The 17,293-nt window shown below is 45.6% G+C and overlaps 1 protein-coding gene across 2 annotated transcripts in view; it reads right to left on the reverse strand.

Moving 5' to 3' along the window:
* LOC126482332 (uncharacterized) overlaps positions 1-5,392 on the reverse strand; it is a 652,552-nt gene extending 647,160 nt beyond the window's left edge. For both annotated transcript variants that reach the window (XM_050106392.1, XM_050106393.1), the window contains exon 1: positions 5,257-5,392. The gene's annotated coding sequence lies outside the window, so the exon portion shown is untranslated. The remainder of the gene's footprint in view (positions 1-5,256) is intronic.
* Positions 5,393-17,293: the final 11,901 nt, after the last annotated feature.

Consider the following 17,293-nt stretch of genomic DNA (forward strand, 5'->3'; position numbering starts at 1 on the left):
TGCGGAGACATGGCTAAGCCACAGCCTGGCGGATGTTTCCAGGAGGAAATTTTCACTCCGCCAGCATGTTTCGTTACTGCTGTTGTTTTGACAAAACAACTTTACGAGTAAAGCGGGGCCTCGCTCACTTTTCCTGGACCCATGCTGACTGTCTGCAACTGTAACGTACACCGATGCTTGGTTTTAACCCTACGTCGTTGTACCAGTATGGGCGCCTAACGGTACGTCATAAAAGTAACACTACTAAAAAGCAAGTCCTCCAGCGCCCAGTCTGAGCATCATTCCAAAAAGTTGGGTGCTCACACGGTAAACAGTTTTCCATCTATGCTGGCTCAGGTAGCGGAAGTTTATCTTTCCTGCGTGGGGAACCACAGTCTTATAGAAGTTTTTTTCCGCCATTTTAATGTTAATTGTTCATTTGTTTTACACAATCATTATTTCGGCTTTATAGTCATTCTCAAGTGCATGTTCAAATGTTAAAATATGTCTGACCTGGCCTTTTTTTTCCCTTCTGGTTTCATTCGCCTGCCCCATATGGACAGCGGAGTGCTGACAGTGGCACAATCCACCGCTCTTCATCCGAGTGATATATTAAAAAAAAAAAAAGAGAAGAAAACGGGACATGTAAAAGGCGTTAAAGGGGGCATGAGAACATAGTTAGGGGTGACACATGGAGGTAAAATGTAGACGTACATGGAGGCTTTCATGTGGAACAGTTAAAAAAAAAAGTACACAAAGTTAATAAACACAGTGGGTAATGTATGACCTGTCTGTGGCATGTCATCTTCTTATACATCAATTGTCGTATTACAGGATACGAGCATATGTCGAAAAGCCATAATATGGCTGACACTGTGAACAGTGAAAAACCATTAACACACAATAACTCGTATTTAACAGCTAAAATACCTCTGTGCCCTGCATTTTTCACTCTTCTTCATCAACTATCTCAGTTGACTATAAATATTTTTCTTTCGACGATGACATGTTGCAGAGTGGTCACATATTTTAGCATTTGAACATGCACTTGAGCGTGGCTATAAAGTCGAAAACATTACTGTGTCAAATAAATGAGCAATTAACAATCAAATGGTGAAAATTTCTTTTAAAAAAGTTTAATTATTGCCACTCTGTACATAATCAAAGTTTGTATGGAACCGACAGAGTGCAAGTCGTAATCGCACTTCTCCGAATTTAACTAACCCATCGATTTACTAATATTTTTCCCCATAGTCGACCCTATATATACTATTCAAATTTATGAAAAATCAGCATATTTTGTCTTACACACTTTTCTCAAACTTATGTAATTTTTTTGATATGAATTCCTTATAAATCTACCGTTACTATTTATTGAAGTGATGAGAAGCTAAGATAATATTGTTTCAGAAGTTTTTGTTGGCTTGGTAGACCCGAAAAAATACAGGTACGTGCGACGCTGCTAGACATGTCTCACACTCATATCGTGTATCACTTTCCTTCTTCCTCGCTTTTCACACTACGCTGTTTCTGGAGGGTGTTTTCTGGATTGAACTGGGAGGGTGGGGGGATAAACCTAACAAGATCTGAAAACGATTGCTTATAATTCGCAAAATATCAAAATATAGTATGTTATACAAGTGTGTTACACACCGCTAAACAGATCGATTTCTCAGCTTTCTAATGGTGTACAACAAGTCATGCCGTCTATTAACAGGGATGAAGAAACACTAAGGTGAAGCTATAGCTGCTCGGTCCATTCCACTGCTGGCAATTATAAATCGCACTTGAGACCTGCTGCCAACTGTGAGCCGGCTGCACAAGCCAGAGGATTGATTGTGAACTTAATTTTATTTTTTTAGGGCTCCTTCTTATTAATCCACCCTTGAAACTTTATGGACTGACGGGATCAATTCGTAAACTACAAGGAAATCACAATGCTGATTGGTCCTCCACCACTTTTCACTAGACTCCCAGACGCAAATACCTTACGGACTACACCGTTCCAACGCTCTCACTGAGGTGCATAAACTTTGGCCGATTTTGAATAGGCGATCGGTGCCACTGGTGAAACGCAAAAGTTTCCTTTCGGAGTATGCTGATGCGTTAGCTCCATACTTAACAATCATATACAACCGTTCGATCGACGAAAGATCAGTATTCAAGAAAGGTGGTAGGCGTAATCCACTAAATTACAGGCCCATATCGTTATCGTTGATATGCAACAGGATTTTAGAACATATATTGTGTTCGAACATTATGTATTACCTCGAAGGAAACTGTCTATTGACACACAGTCAACATGGGTTTAGAAAACATCGTTCCTGTGAAACACAACTAGCTCTTTTTATTCACATGAAGTGCTGAGTGATATTGACAAGGGATTTCAGATCGATTCCGTATTTATGGATTTCCGGAAGTCTTTTGACAGTGTACCACACAAGCGGCTCGCAGTAAATTTGCGTGCTCAGTTATGTGACTGGATTTGCGATTTCCTGTCAGAGAGGTCACAGTTCGTAGTAATTGACGGAAAGTCATCGAGTAAAACAGATGTGATTTCTGGCGTTCCCCAAGGTAGTGTTATAGGCCCTTTGCTGTTACTTATCTACGTAAACGATTTGGGAGACAATCTGAGCATCCGTCTTCTGTTGTTTGCAGATGACTCTGTCGTTTATCGACTAATAAAGTCATCAGAAGATCAAAACAAACTGCAAAACGATTTAGAAAAAATATCTGAATGGTGCGAAAAGAGGCATTTGACCCTAAATAACGAAATGTGTGAGGTCATCCACATGAGTGCGAAAAGGAACTCGTTAAACTTCGGTTAACACGATAAATCAGTCTAATCTAAAAGCCGTAAATTGAGCTAAATACCTAGGTATTACAATTACGAACAACTTAAATTGGAAAGAACACATAGAAAATGTTGTGGGGAAGGCTAACCAAAGGCTGCGTTTTATTCGCAGGACACTTAGAAAATGTAACAGACCTACTAAGGAGACTGTCTACACTACGCTTGTCCGTCCTCTTTTAGAATACTGCTGCGCGGTGTGAGATCCTTACCAGGTAGGACTGACGGAGTACACCGAAAAAGTTCAAAGAAAGGCAGCACGTTTTGTATTATTGCGAAATATGGGACAGAGTGTCACAGAAATGATACAGTATTTGGGCTGGAAATCATTAAAAGAAAGGCGTTTTTCGTTGCGACGGATTCTTCTCACGGAATTCCAATCACCAACTTTCTCCTCCGAATGCGAAAATATTTTGTTGACACCGACCTACATAGGGCGGAACGATCACCACGATAAAATATGGGAAATCAGAGCTCGTACGGAAAGATACAGGATGTTACAAAAAGGTACAACCAAACTTTCAGGAAACATTCCTCACACACAAAGAAAGAAAATGTGTTATGTGGACATGTGTTCGGAAACGCTTACTTTCCATGTTAGAGCTCATTTTATTACTTCTCTTCAAATCACATTAATCATGGAATGGAAACACACGGCAACAGAACGTACCAGCGTGACTTCAAACACTTTGTTACAGGAAATGTTCAAAATGTCCTCCGTTAGCGAGGATACACGCATCCACCCTCCGTCGCATGGAATCCCTGATGCGCTGATGCAGCCCTGGAGAATGGCGTAATGTATCACTACCTGTGCTGCTAGAACATGTGCCTTTACAAGGATGACACAACATGTCTTGTTGATGTCAGGAGAGGCTGGCTCTGAGAACTATGGGACTTAACGTCTATGGTCATCAGTCCCCTAGAACTTAGAACTACTTAAATCTAACTAACCTAAGGACATCACACAACACCCAGTCATCACGAGGCAGAGAAAATCCCTGAACCCGCCGGTAATCGAACCCGGGAACCCGGGCGCAGGAAGCGAGAACGCTACCGCACGACCACGAGCTGCGGACCGGTCAGGAGAGCGTGGAGACCATGGAATTGGTCCGCCTCTACCAATGCATCGGTCACCGAATCTGTTGTTGAGAAGCGTACGAACACTTCGACTGACATGTGCAGGAGTTCCATCGTGCATGAACCACATGTTGTGTCATACATGTAAAGGCACATGTTCTAGCAGCACAGGTAGAGTATCCCGTATAAAATCATGATAACGTGCTCCATTGAGCGCAGGTGGAAGAACATGGGGCCCAATCAAGACATCACCAACAATGCCTGCCCAAACGTTCACAGAAAATCTGTGTTGATGACGTGATTGCACAATTGTGTGCGGATTCTCGTCAGCCAACACATGTTGATTGTGAAAAATTAAAATTTGATCACGTTGGAATGAAGCTTCATCCGTAAAGAGAATATTTGCACTGAAATGAGGATTGACACATTGTCGGATGAACCATTCGCAGAAGTGTACCCGAGGAGGCCAATCAGCTGCTGATAGCGCCTGCACACGCTGTATGTGGTACGGAAACAACTGGTTCTCCCGTAGCACTTTCGATACAGTGACGTGGTCAACGTTACCTTGTACAGCAGCAACTTCTCTGACGCCGACATTAGGGTTATCGTGAACTGCACGAAGAATTGCCTCGTCCATTGCAGGTGTCCTCGTCGTTCTAGGTCTTCCCCAGTCGCGAGTCATAGGCTGGAATGTTCCGTGCTCCCTAAGACCCCGATCAATTGCTTCGAACGTTTTTGTGTCGGGACACCTTCGTTCTGGAAATCTGTGTCGATACAAACGTACCGCGCCACGGCTATTGACCCGTGCTAAACATTGCACTGACTGCAAAACCACGTTATTGTTGAACACTAACCTATCGATGCTACGTACTGATGTGCTTGATGCTAGTACTGTAGAGCAATGAGTCGCATGTCAACACAAGCACCGAAGTCAACATAACCTTCCTTCAATTGGGCAAACTGGCGGTGAATCGAGGAAGTACAGTACATACCGACGAAACTGAAATGAGCTCCAACATGGAAATTAAGCGTTTCCGGTCACATGTCCACGTAACATCTTTTCTTTATTTGTGTGTGAGGAATGTTTCCCGAAAGTTTGGCCGTACCTTTTTGTAACACCCTGTATAGGTGTTAATTCTTTCCGGGCGCTACACGAGATTGGAATAATAGAGAATTGTGAAGGTGGTTCGATGAACCCTCTGCTAGGCACTTAAATGTGATTTGCAGAGTATCCGTGTAGATGTAGAAGTCACGGCCGGATGGTGTACGGCCCCCAGCTGGGTGAGGCGGCGCGAGAGGCGACAGCAGCGGTCCCTTCACCAGGGGAGGTGCGGAGCGCCGGTACGTACTTGTGGGTCGGCCGGTGTCGTCCTCGCAGCGGCGCTGGTAGTGGAGAACTACTGTGCGTCGCGGCAGAGCGCCTTCGGCTGACTGGCTGACCGGCACCTCGCCGCGCTTCCAGCGGGCGCCGTAGTGGGGACTCTCTGCACCAGCGGAGGGGGCGCGCGGACCTCTAGGCTCCCTTTGCGTGCCCTGCGACTCCTCCAACGGTACTCGCGGCCGGTATTTGCGTGCCGCCTCCACGGCGGGTCCGACTGCGCAGTCATCACCGGGACCAACGCTGCTGACTTTCTGGTTCTCGAACCGCTTCCGTCACGCGAAGGCCGGATGCAGGACCGAGAGAAAATTGCTCGACCTCCGAATGTCTACACCGGTTCGTTTTCTTGTTTTGCTGAATTAGCGGAGTACCGAGACCGCACACCCCCAGGACACATGTCGCTAAGACAGCGTAACTCTACCTCGAGTGTCCGTAATGGCCTAAAACACCTTTTCTTCGTCTGCAAAGAACTTGATGATAATGGTGGAAAGATCTGGCTCTGGGGGGGGGGGGGGGGGGGGTCGGGAGCGGGAGGACAAGCGGGCGAACTATGCCACGGCCCAGGGTGGCAGGTTTTGGGGAGGTAGCAATTTCAATATGATTCCAAAAGCACGAATTAAAGGAGCCAATGAAAGTTTTGCACAAGTGGACAACTGTGAGAATAAGTTGGAAATACAAAAACCAATCGTAAAATTTAGTGACTTTCTGGACAATTGTCCACTGTATTGGGAAACAGATGACAACGGAAGCGCTGGAGTCGTTCACCTTGGTTGCATCTTTCAAAATAGCAAAGATGCCTACTGGCAGCGTTGGCAGCTCTGTTTCTACCACGCGCCTACATAATACTTGAAACGTATCTACGTCAGCCCGAAATCCCGTAAAGAAGCGAAAAACCTTATTATAAAGTAGTAGAGGTAAATGTCTGCGTATTACAGTTCCTACACAGCAGTGGTCCTCAAACCGCGACCCGCAATTGGCCCTAATCAAGTAGTCGTGCAGACGGGCGATTATCAATCGTATTTTAAGATAATATGCATCTAGAATGAGATTTTCACCCTGCAGCGGAATGTGCGCTGATATGAAACATCCTGACAGATTAAAACTGTGTGCCGGACCGAGACTCGAACTCGGAGCCTTTGCCTTTCGCGGGCAAGTGTTCTACCATCTGAGCTACCCAAGCACGACTCACACCCCGCCCTCATAACTTTACTTCTGCCAGTATCTCGTCTCCTACCTTCCAAACTTTACAGAAGCTATGCTGCGAACCTTGCAGAACTAGCACTCCTTAAAGAAAGGATATTGCGGAGACATGGCTTAGCCAAAGCCTGGTAGAGCAGTTGTCCGCGAAAGGCAAATGTCCCGAGTTCGAGTCTCGGTCCGGCACACAATTTTAATCTGCCAGGAAGTTTAATATGCATCTAGCGATTAACAGCCGAATCCATCTACATCGATACTCTGCAAATCATATTTCCCGTGCGAGCTCTGATTTCCATTATTTTATTTTGATAATCGTTTTTCCCTATGTAGGTCGGCGTCAACAAAATATTTTCCCATTCGCACGAGACAGTTGTTGGTTGAAATTTTGCGAGAAGATTCCGCTACAACGAAAAATTCCTTTGTTTCAACAATGTCCACCCCAAATCCTGTATCATTTCAGTGGCACTCTCTCCCCTATTTCGTGATAGCACAAAACGTGCTGCCATTCTTTGAGCTTCTTCGATGTACTCCGTCAGTCCTATCTGGTAAGGATCTCACACCGCGCAGCAGTATTCTAAAAGAGTGCGGACAACCGTAGTGAAAGCAGCCTCTTTAGTAGTTCTGTTTCATTTTCTAAGTGCCCCGCTATTAAAACGCAGTTTTTGTTTGGCCTTCCCCACAACATTTTCTGCGTGTTCATTCCAATTTAAGTAGTTCGTAATTGTAATTCTGAGGTATTTTGTTAAATTTACCACCATTGGATTTGACTGATTTATCGTGTAATCGAAGTTTAACGGATTCCTTTTAGCACTCATGTGGATGACCTCAAATTTTTCGTTATTTAGGGTCAATTTCCAATTTGTGCACTATACAGATATCTCTTCTAAATCGTTTTGCAATTTATTTTGATCTTCTCATGATTTTCTAGTCGACAAACGACAGCATCATCTGCAAACAACGAAAGACGGCTGTTGAGATTGCCTCCAAAATAGTTTATATACAGTGTGAATCACTAATTATTGCCACCAAGAATACGTCCGAAAGTATGATAGGAGCTGAAAAGTTTGTGCGACAAACGTTGCGTGGGACAACGGGGACCATAACATGATGTTGGTCTTTTGTTGCTAGGTGGGGTCGCTTCAGTGATATGAAGGTCAACATTGTTTATTTTTCTGATAGCGGCTATTGAGATGAATCCGATGGTGTGTAACAGTAAAGTCATTGAAGGTCAACGAAGGTCACATAGGTGGCATGAACACCCATTTACAGAAGGTGGTCGAAGTGATGACCATTGGTATCATGGATTGAGTGGTATTTCTTATCACATCGGTACTTATCGAAGGACATGCTCAGACTATGCTCTCCCGCATAGCTTCAGGTGTAGTTGGAACGTCTTTATAAACAATGTCTTTTACGAATCCCCACAAGAAAAAATCCAGAGGCGTCAAGTCTGGCGAACGAGCCAACCACGACATATCTCCTCCGCGTCCAATCCAACGATTTGGGAATTGCCTCTGCAACTCATTCCTAGCCATCAGCGAAAAATGTGCCGGACACCCATCGTGTTGATACTGCATTCTGTTCCTTGTTCCTAAAGGTATTTATTTCAATAAGAGACCTAATGTTTCTTGCATGAATGTGGTGTACTTCCTACCATTAAGATTTTCTTCGATGAAATAGGGGCCTATAATTCTGTCCTCCAGAATCCCACACCATATACCATCATAACGACCTGGAGAGCGGTGTGCTGACCCCACGCTCCTCCTATCCGCATCCTCCACTGGGGATGACACGGCGGTCGGATGGTCCCGGTAGGCCACTCGTGGCCTGAAGACTGAGAATCCCACACCATGCATTCACCGACCACGGTTTTTGAAGTACAACTTGCCTCAGCAAACATGGATTTTCAGTTACCGAATAATGCATGTTATGCAAATTAACATTTCCATGGTTCGTGAATGTAGCTTCGTCAGTAAATAAAATCAGATTAATAAATGTGTCATACCTCTGAATCTGAAGTTGAGCCCATCGGCAGAATTCAATGCGACGCGTACAATCCATACCAGTTAATTCTTGGTGGAGACTGATAGGGTAAGGATGATGTTTATGACGATGCAGAACACGAGCAACACTACTCTGGCTCATGCCAGATTCCCTTGCGATTCGAAGCGAACTAACACAAGGACCTCGAAGCACAGTGGCAAGAGTACCAATTTCCGTTTCCTCCTTAGTAACTTTCCTTTGCTGGATACGTTTCCGATGCCTTAAAGATCCAGTTGTTCTCAATTTATCATACACAAATTTAAACGTACGACTTGTAGGACGAGTACGTTGTGGATATCTTTCAGCATATAAGTCTCCAGCTCTCACTGAATTTCGTTGCATTCTCCGTAAGTGAGAAGCATATCGACTTGTTCGTCGAAGGAATACATCATTCACATTCGCTTGATTCGACGATACTGGTCTTACCATTCCTATTAGTGTTGTACTACGAAACTGTCGGATGGTGTTCACATGTCAATGGCACGTTAGATGGATACGCCGTATTCGGCGAATATTTACTGTTTGCACGATATACGAGAGAGAATTATCAGAGCATGTGCTTCGATAAGTGACGAAGTGATAAGGAATACCACTCAATCCATAAGATGAAGATTGCAGCACTGCATTGATACCAATGGTCATCACTTCGAACATCTTCTGTGAATGGAGGTTCATGCCACCTTTTTGACCTTCAAAGACCTTACTGTTACCCATCATTGGATCCGTCTCGATAGCCGCTATCAAAAAATAAGTACCAAACTATAGCATCCCATTTAAAAAACAAAGTTGGCCTTCGTATTTCTGACACGACTACACCTAGCAACAAAAAACCAACGTCATATTATGGCCCGCGTTGTCCCATGCAACATTTGTCCCACAAACATTTCAGTTACAACCCTACTTTCGGAGTTATTCTAGGTGGCAATAGTTAGTGACTCACCCTGTAGGTAAGGAACAGCAAAGGCCTTTAACACAACCTTGGGAAACGCCAGAAATCACATCTGTTTTACTTGATGACTTTCTGTCAGTTACTACGAGCTGTGACCTCTCTGACAGGAAATTACGAATCCAGTCACACAACAGACTATATTCCATAACAATGCAATTTCACTTCAAGCCGCTTGTGTGGTACAGTGTCAAAAGCCCTAGAAATACGGAATCAATTTGAAATCCATTGTCAATAGCACTCAAGACTTCGTGTGAATAAAGAACTAGTTGCGTTTCACAATAACGATGTTTCCTAAACCCGTGCTGACAGTGTGTCAGTAGACCGTTCTCTTAAAGCAATGCATAATGTTCGAATACAATATGTGTTCTAAAATACTGCTTCATATCGACGCTAATGATACGGGCGTGTAATTTAGCGTATTATTCCTACTACCTTTGTTGAATACTGGTGTGACCTGTGCAACTTTCCATTCTTTGGTTACGGATCTTTCGTCGAGCGAACGGCTGTATATGATTGTTAAGTACGGAGCTATTGTATCAGCATACTCTGAAATGAACCTAACCGTTACACAGTTTGGACCGGAAGACTAGATTTTGTTAAGTGATTTAAGTTGCTTCGCTACTCCGAGGATATCTGTTTCTACGTTACTCATGTTGGCAGGTGTTCTTGAATATTTACTTCGTCTTCTTCGGTGAAGGAATTTCGGAAGGCTGTGTTTAGTAACTCTGCTTTGGCAGCGCTGTCGTCGATAGTATTTCCATTGTTGTGGCACAGAGAAGCGTCAACTAACATTAAGAGCTTCTGAAGAGTGTAGTTTAGCTTTCCTGCTCAGTAAGAAACAAAAATATGTGCTGAAACAGTAATACTTCAAGCAGCAGGCAATCCCTGCAATCTGTTTTATAGGCCCAAGGCAGTGGTCGTCAAAACTTCTTGCTCAGGAGCCAATATTGACAGTGTGGGGTGGCGGTTGAATCCACTGGGTGCATCATAAACTAAAACTCTCCCTCTCACCCCATAGGGTGGGGTTTGAGAGAGAGGAATTAGAGTTTTACAAATGTTGACCCAAATACTAATTTTTTCGGATAAGTTTTTTTTGTTTCGTGGTCATGAGGCCACACAACTTTTAATTATCAAGCAAATCATCTGACTAGCTAACCAACTAGTTTTAGTTTATCAAAATTTACGAAGTAAATAAGTATTTTTTATTTATCCGTAACCATTTTCCACTCAATGAGAACATAGGTTTTCTTGAATTACATCGCCAACTACCAAGAATCAAAACAAATGTTTAAGGCAAAAATGTACATAGATTCTACATAAAAAACTGATTCTGCAACAAAAAATTGGGGTTCCCATTTGAAATTTCAAAGATGCCTCCCGCCCCACCTTCAGGGGGGGCTGGGGTGGAGGGCTAATTTTAGCACCAACAGATGTCCCCTCGATAATAATCAACTTTGGATTCTACATATTTTTCGTGTGATGCTTATTTTTCGAGTTATTCTGGTTTGTCAACTTAAAATTTATACCCTGTATATTAAATATTTAATGAAGCAATTAAAATGCGTTGCACGAACTGTTTATCCAGTTTCGTCCTGTTTCAAACTATTTGCGTTCGAACAACTTCATTTATGAAGTAACTGTTACTTTTCGCTAGAATGAATGAAAGTGCGCTCAAAAGCGCTTGTTTCGAGCCATAAGTCATGGTCGTGGCATGTCGGAAAAGTCTTCTCGATATTCAACCATAGCCGTTGGTCTGTTATGTACTACAGACACATTACCGGTAAATAGGTACTGCCGATTTATACAGTTATTTTTCAATGAATAGAGCATTTATATGTAGGTCACTCGCTGTTCTGTGATCTTCAACTTGGTACAGCAGAAGCGACGACGAAGCGCCGACAACGTTGTACTCAGCTGTGCTGATTGCTACAGGCCTCGCACTGCACGCTCTGCTCTGGTTAGGGAACGAGAAAAAGAAAACAGATTTTAGTTACATACACTGCCAGTGACATCTTTATTTTGCTTGCATAATTAACTTCGGAGTTGTAACTCAAAATGTGTTACCGGTACACTATAAACGTTTCACTTTTATTTCACTGACCGTTGGCTCATACCTGGCTCCTGCCCTTAAACTCGTACTCACGTCAAAAATGTGTATGAGTAACTGCGATGTGTGAGAGTAATACTTCATGAATAAATGAAAAAGGCTGTTTTGAAAATTCAGGGAGAGTGAAGCGGGGAGGGTGGGGTGAGGGGGAGGCACAGCACTTCAAATTCGACACGGGCCGGCCATATTCCTGGAGCCAGCACTGATTCTGCTCCATCACTTACATGCAAAACACACGGCAGTTGAATTTCTGAAACTTTTTACGTTTATAGTTCGTGAAATTCAGAACTCAAATATCAATTTGCAAAGCAGTTCGATGCAGCTGTCAAAAATTCTAGAGATAATCGACTCTGAAATTTTCCGACCCTCTTTAATATTCTAAACCAACGTCAATTTTTTCGACATATAATATGTCTGTGCTATGCTGCTCAAGAGCCACGTAGGTGTTTGTGTTCGATTCCTGATCGATGCAAATATTTAAATAAAGATGCATATTCTACGAACATTTCAGTGAAGCATAAACTACATAAAGATGGAAAAAGTCAGTAGCGCTCGGGGCTGTATTGCTGTTCCCAGTTACGTTTCGGTCATTATTTCTTTTTTTTTTTATTTTCGTTCAGTTTGGATAGCGACATCATTTAAATGCAAATTCATTAAATATATCCTAATTAACACATATGTAATTTTGGAAAAAACAACATTCCGCTAGCAGAGACGGTGATTGACTTACGGTAAGTTAATATTTTTTATTTTTTACTCAGTCACTTTATTTTCCAATCACATTCGGTTTCGGCCTTCAGAGTCCATCTTCAGATGCTACGCCGCCCATAGCATTTAAAGAGGGCCTTTTGTGGCCGAAGACGATTGAGATTGTGACCTAAAGAAGTGATTGAGTCAAAAATAATAAAAAGAATACCTTACAAATAAAACTCGTTTTTGTGAAAAAATGCTCATCTTATTTCTAATTACAAATTGCACAAAAAAATCCGTTTTCATCGGGAATATCAATTTTTAGTTACCGATCTTTTATAAAAAAAAATAGATAAGATGTTTAAACTTGAAAAAACATTAAAAATTAATTTTTTAGCCTTACATATTTCCCCACTTCACGAAATACATATGGAATATGCACCTCCGTTTAAAAGTTCACTGTAACTGGGAATCGAATCTGGGCCACACCAGTGGCAGAATCATGCCACCTGACGGAAAAATGAATTCGCTTTAGGGTATTCAAGACGCTCGGAAAAATCTCAAAGTCGATTTTGTCGAGAATTTTTGAGAGCTTGTCGTAGATCGTTGGATACACAAAGGGTACCAAGCGGTTGTAAGAAACCGAAGACCATTCTCGTTTTCAAGAAGGTCGCCGTATAATGTACCTAATTTAGGTCATCACTGTTGTCAATCTACTGTAGTTTTAAAGGACATATTTTATGGCCACTGCGTATGAAATTTTTTTGGAGAAGAAATGGCACCCACGTTGATGCAATGTTTCTTCACTTGAGGAAGGCAGTCGATACAGTTTAGTGAACAAAATAGAAGCTCGCTTATCACCAGACCACATTTGTGACTCGATTCAGGATTTGTAGCAGGTAGAACTAAACATGTTGTTCTCAGTGGAATGGAATCGACAAATGTAAAATGCTGTGTACCAAGCAAGAGGCTCGCAACAATTACAGCGACAGGCCGCCACAACACAGGTCCAACCACTCACCTCGCGTCTTTCAGGTCCGTGCAGCAGCCTCCAGATGGTGGTCACAAACCCGGACCTCATCCTGGTTCCGTGCCACTTCCTCCAGCGCATCGTGTACCGGGTGGGGAGGGCGGACGTAGAGCTGAACAACGAGCTGGTCGGTGTACAAGGTGAACCGACGACCATATATGAAATCGTGGAACTTCTTGAAGCCAAATATGATCGCCAACGCTTCCTCCTCGACCTGGCTGTAGTTCCGCTGAACCAGAGAGCGCCTTCGATATGAAAGCCACTAAGCGCTCCAGCCCGTAGATGATGTAAGAAAGCACCGTAGTCAGACGCATCAGCAGCCAATGTGAGAGGCAATGCGAGATCGTACGGAATCAGGCAAGCCGGCGTCAGAAGAGCCTCCTTCAGACGGAGAAACGCCATATCACAAGCCGGAGACCAGTCTCAGACAACGTTCTTCCGAAGGAGACGGTGGAGAGGTTCCGCCAAGGCCGCGGCGTGCGGAATAAAATGGCGGTAGTATTTAAGCTGGCCCAAGACGGACTTGAGCTGGGAGACGTCCCGCGGCGGCAGCTTTTGGATGGCCTCGATATATTTTAGTGTGGGGCGAATGCCGGAGGTGCTGATCGATTCCCGGAATATCCTCTGCCATGGAGAAGAGCAAGCAACTAAACTACGAACCAACTCGTCGCCACTGATATGTCTGCGTAAGCAGAAGAAACTAACGATCAAAGTCCGAAAACAATTTATTGGACTGTTCAATTAAAAAAAAAAAATTTCCTAGTATAACACCAACACAAAACAGTGATCTGTCTTCGAATCACAACTACATACAAGAATAATATAGAAAACAACTGAAATAATTTCCTACTAGTCTCCGCCAGAGACTTCTCCGATATACCAAGCCTAATCCAGAGATCAGCGAGAAGATCCAAGCCGGGCTGCCGGGGCGGCAGCTATCCACGTCTTCTAGCGGTCGATGAACTGCCGATGTACGATTTTTTTTTTCCTTTATTGTAATTTTAAACACCTATACAGGCGGGCTGTCAGCAGCATAGTACGCTGCTCTTCAGCCTTAAGTGGAACAATAAACATGACAGAGAGGTGATATATACAATACAAAAAACGGCGGGCAAAAAATGGAGATACAAAAAAAAAAACAAGAAGCCGTTCACTTTGGAAAAAAAAAAAACACTAACACTTGGATACACGGCGCACAAAACACGGAGAACGGCGACGGCACATGTGAACAGTTGAGTTGTAACTGCACGAAACACAAAACGATGCACACACACTAAACACTGATGGCGATGATCTCCAGCGCGCGAATGTTCACTGAGCGTGTACGAGTCCGGGGACCTGCCAAGAGAGGAGGTGGAGGAGGAGGAAGGGGAAATGGGAGAGGGGAGAGCAGAGATGCCATGGGCAAAGGAGGGAGGGGGAGGGAGGAAGGGGGAGGGGAAGCCCGGGGGAGAGGGGAGGAGGGAGGGGGGAAAGGAAAGAGAAGGGAAGGGAAAGGGGGGGAGGGAGGGTGCCTAAAGGAAAGGACACAGGAGGTGGGGGGGAGGATCAAAGTTGATAGGAGGGGTAGATGCAGGGGAGGAGGACATCATCAGGGAGGGGGAGCTGGCGGAAGCCACCTTGGGATAGGGTAAGGAGGGTGGAGAGATGGAGACCGGGTGGGACATGGGAATACAGGTGCAGCAGCGGGCAGGGGTGGGTGAGGATTGGGGAGACGAGCGGGTGAGGAGGATCAAGTTTACGGGAGGTGTACAGGATCCGTATCCTTTCAAGAAAAAGGAGGAGGTGGGGAAAGGGGATGAGATCATACAGGATCCGCGTGGGGGAGGGGAGACGGATGCAATAGGTGAGGCGGAGAGCATGGCGTTCAAGGATTTGGAGGGATTTATAAAAGGGAGGGGGGGGGGCGGAGATCCAAGCCGGATGGGCATAACAAAGGATAGGGCGGATGAGGGATTTATAGGTGTGGAGGATGGTGGAGGGGTCCAGACCCCACGTACGGCCAGAGAGGAGCTTGAGGAGACTGAGTCGGGAGCGTGCCTTGGCTTGGATTGTCCGGAGGTGGGGAGTCCAGGAGAGGCGACGGTCGAGGGTGACGCCAAGGTACTTAAGGGTGGGAGTGAGGGCGATAGGACGGCCATAGATGGTGATGTAGAAATCAAGGAGGCGGAAGGAAGGGGTGGTTTTGCCTACAATGATCGCCTGGGTTTTGGAGGGATTGACCTTGAGCAACCACTGGTTACACCAAGCGGTGAACCGGTCAAGATGGGATTGGAGAAGGTGTTGGGAGCGCTGTAGGGTGGGGGCAAGGGCAAGGAAGGCGGTGTCATCGGCAAACTGGAGAAGGTGGACGGGGGCTGACGGCGGCGGCATGTCCGCCGTGTACAAAAGGTACAGAAGGGGGGAGAAGACGGAGCCTTGGGGCACACCGGCAGAGGGGAAAAAGGTGTAGGAATCTGTGTTATGGATGGTGACATAGGAAGGACGGCGGGAGAGAAAGGAGCCAATCAGACGGACGTAGTTAATGGGAAGGGCGAAGGTTTGGAGCTTGAAGAGGAGACCGGAATGCCATACACGGTCATATGCACGTTCGAGGTCCAGGGAGAGGAAGATTGCGGAGCGATGGGAATTAAGCTGTTCGGAAAGGAGATGAGTGAGGTGAAGGAGAAGGTCGTCGGAAGAGAAGGACGGCCGAAAGTCACACTGGGTAACGGGAAGGAGGCGGTGCTGGCGGAGATGCTGGTGGATGCGGCGGGTGAGGAGAGATTCCAGGACCTTGCTGAAGACCGAGGTAAGGCTTATGGGACGGTAGGAGGAGACGGCGGACGGCGGTTTGCCAGGTTTAAGGAACATGAGGATACGGGAGGTTTTCCACAGGTCGGGGTAGTAACCGGTGGACAGGACTACATTGTAGAGCCCGGCCAGGGTGGAGAGGAAAGAGACAGGAGCTTCATGAAGGTGACGGTAGGTGACACGATCGAGACCAGGAGCGGTGTTGCGTTTGGTGCGGAGTGTAGCAATGAGATCCTGTGTAGTGATAGGGGCATTGAGTTCCGTGTGTGCAATGTTGCCCAAGTACTGGAAATCAGGAGCGAGGGGAGGGACGGAGGTGTCAGTTCGATCGCGGATGTCCGGGAAGAGGGAGTAATCGAACTGGGGATCATCGGGGATGGAAAATACATCGGAGAGGTAGGAGGCAAAGTGATTGGCCTTACTAAGGGTGTCAGGGAAAGGGTGATCATCATGGAGAAGAGGATAATAGGGGGAAGGTTTAGTTCCGGTAAGGCGATGGAAGGCTGACCAGAACTTGGACGAGTTGATTGGTAGGGTAGCATTTAAACGGGTGCATGTCTGTCGCCAGTCCCGGCGTTTCTTAGCCGCGAGCAAATTACGAATGTGTCGCTGGAGTTGCCGGTGGCGTCGTAGTGTGTCCGGGTCACGCGTGTGGAGGAAGGCACGGTAGAGACGACGGGATTTACGGAGGAGGAGAACGGCCTGCGGGGGTAAGGTAGGACGGTGGGGGTGGATGGCGACAGTAGGGACGTGGGCCTCCACGGCCTCAAACAAGGTCTGCTGGAGAAAGGAGGCGGCATGGGTGACATCGTCAGGGTGGCGGTAGGTGAAGGGGTGGCTATCGACCTGGGTGGAGAGGGTATCCCGGTAGGCATTCCAGTCGGCACGGGAATAGTCATGGACATACTTAGGGGGAGGGTCAGTACGAGGGTCGGGTCGGGGGCGACGTCCGTCTGAAACGGTGATGAGGACAGGGAGATGGTCACTACCAATAGGCTCCAGGACATCCACCGTTATGCGACCAAGGAGGTTGGGGGAGAAGAGAATAACATCGGGGCCGATGTACGACCGAGCGCCGGCCTTTATAGCGCTTCGGCGGATCAGTACCTCGGAACTATTTTCCAGCACGTGGTTTGACATGTGAAAATAGTTCGGGATCCGCAGCGACCTCTTCCCTATGTTTATGTGGGCCGGTAGTG

The sequence above is a fragment of the Schistocerca serialis genome, chromosome 5 (assembly GCF_023864345.2).
Source record: "Schistocerca serialis cubense isolate TAMUIC-IGC-003099 chromosome 5, iqSchSeri2.2, whole genome shotgun sequence".
In the NCBI taxonomy this organism is placed as follows: Eukaryota; Metazoa; Arthropoda; class Insecta; order Orthoptera; family Acrididae; genus Schistocerca; species Schistocerca serialis.